This window comes from Ursus arctos, unplaced genomic scaffold, assembly GCF_023065955.2.
Source record: "Ursus arctos isolate Adak ecotype North America unplaced genomic scaffold, UrsArc2.0 scaffold_21, whole genome shotgun sequence".
NCBI classification, from domain to species: Eukaryota; Metazoa; Chordata; class Mammalia; order Carnivora; family Ursidae; genus Ursus; species Ursus arctos.
Genome location: NW_026622886.1, coordinates 18,096,758 through 18,099,256, shown reverse-complemented (window position 1 = coordinate 18,099,256; position 2,499 = coordinate 18,096,758).

Genomic DNA, 2,499 nt, shown 5'->3' with positions numbered 1-2,499 from the left:
CGGGGAGCTAGTGTGGTGATCAGTAAATTAATTAATGAACAGCTGCACAAACATACTGATCGTCACAGTGAAAATTAATTAAAACACACTAAGTAGGCCAACCCAGGAAGGTAGTGTTAAGGAAAATACTAGTCTTGGGGCTTGAAAAGTGCATACGAATTCCTTAATATAATGCCAAAGGATAATGCTCATGGGGGAGTGAATTGGAAAAGTATAACCAAAGAAACGGTTCCATGGTTGAGTGGAGAGGTGGGCTGCCCTTCTTAGCTTTGGGGGTTGGAAGGATTTTGATGAGAGACAAAGGCTCCAAGATGGAACATTATGAAGTGTTCAGAAAATCGGTGGTGAACCCTCCCAGCTCCTTGGGGAGCCAGGGCTGGGTCAGATTTCACAAGGCTTTGCACATCAGCCTCTCTCGTAGGAACCTCATTCCTCAAGTCAGGAAAAGCCACTGAAAATTTCCGAACAAGTCAGGACGAGGACAAGAGTATTGTAGAAACAATCTGGTTTTAGTGTACACAGTAGGCACTCAAACATGTGTTGTATGGGTGGACTCTGGCAAGATGCCTTGAACCAGTCCTTTGATGGAGAGAGTAGGAGGTATCGGGTGCTAGAAGTCCAGGTGGAAAGTTCTCACAGTGGGCAATGAGTGAGATGTGAAAACCCCTACTCTGTGCTCCCCATTGGGCTAGATCAATGTTACTTTTCTCAACCTTTTGAAGTTATCAGGCCACCCCCCTCCAACCAGAAGAAAACTTAAATTTCTCCTTAAGGAATAAGATTTTCTCAGATAGGGTTGAGCTTTGGAAGACCACAAACCATCATAATATGCAAGTTCTGCATCCCAAGAACCAATTTTGCCTCACTGTGTGCAATATCACCCCCACTGAATTGAGGGTGCACACGCCAGATGCCATGGGAGAAAGACGAGGCAACATGGCCTGCTGGGAGAAACACACATCTGGGGCTTGACATCTGGCCTTTGATTTCTTCTTGAACTCTGTATTTGTAGAGATTAGATTCCCTCCATCTCTGAAATTCTGGTGCTAGAAGAGGTCCTGCCTTCGGGGAATTTACAATCTAATTAGGGAGGTAAGACTGACATTCAAGAGTAGAGTCAAAGCCAGGGTGTATTAAGAGTGGGTTCTCCTAAAAGGAACTCTGGTGAAACACAGTACTTTTAAAATGTAAATTGGTTTTGCCAGATATCCCCCCAAGCAGGAGCATCTTGGTCTTTACTACAGTAAGCAGTGGGATAAAGTCAATACCAGCCCCTTAGAGAGATTTTTATCTGCTGGAAAGTTATTAGTGTTTCTACTGCAGCTACTACAGGCGCCAGGAACCCGGCACCCGGAGTGTAGAAACCACCAATGAGCCACAGCAACCCGTCCTGGCTCCCCCCCATCCCGAGTGAGGTGCCCTGTGCTGGCAGAGTTTTCTTTCCCCTACTGTACCGTTAGCATGAGTTCTCGTGCTCTCAGTGATCTGGCCTCTACTTACTTCCCAACCTTCCCAATCTTCCTGTTTGCACACTGCTATTCTTTGTTTGATCCTCTGGCCCCGCTGCCTACCCAGGCTATAAGCTGTGAGGGCAAAGACCAGGGCCATCTTGGTCACCATTTATTTAATGATAGAAATGGACAGAGAATTGGTTTCCTGGCATAGATGTCTTCTGACACTGACGTTTAGCTTACATTTCTCCTTTTTCCTCTCTTCTCTCTCTGACTGCCATCACTCGAAACCCAGCTTAGTCACCTCTTCCAGGAAGCCTCCCTGATGATCCAAAGGTGCTGTGGTTATATGGTACTTTCATCTGGGACACATGCTTGGCACAGTAATGGCCATTTCACGTTCCCGACTCGATGGCAAGTCTTTGAATGCAGGACTACGTGTGCTGTTGAGGTACCACATAGCCCTAGTACAGCACTTCAGAAACAGCGGAGGTAGGGAAGATGCCAACAGCCATAGATTTCAAAATCTGACTAAAATCGGCTCGTAAAAATAACGAAGTATATTAGATTACCCTTGGAAATTCACCAGAAGGATGGGCTTCAGGACTGGTTTTTCCAGCAGCTCAGTAATGCTGAAGATTTCTTCCTTCCTTCTGCTTTGTTATCCAGTGTTGGCCGCACCCCAAGGCCAGATTCCCCAGTGGGTTAGCTGGCTGTCCAGAGCCCTAGGAGCTCTATGCCTCCTCCTCATTCACCTCAAATGCATGGAGGAGAACACTTGGCTACCGTGGCTCTCAGCAGAGAAAACATTTTCTCAAAGCCTCCCGTAAAATTCTTCTCTGTCTCATTGGTCCAAACGCCAACCTTGACCATTTCTTGAAGTAATCACTAAGCAAACGGAATGTGACCCCTTGTGACTAACCAGGCCTATGCTGTGAGCTGAAACACATTTCCTGGCTTTGATTTTTTGGTATATTTTTGATGTTTACATTTAATAAATACCCTTAACCAAATAACCCCCAAAATGCAAAAATGATCATGCCATTCA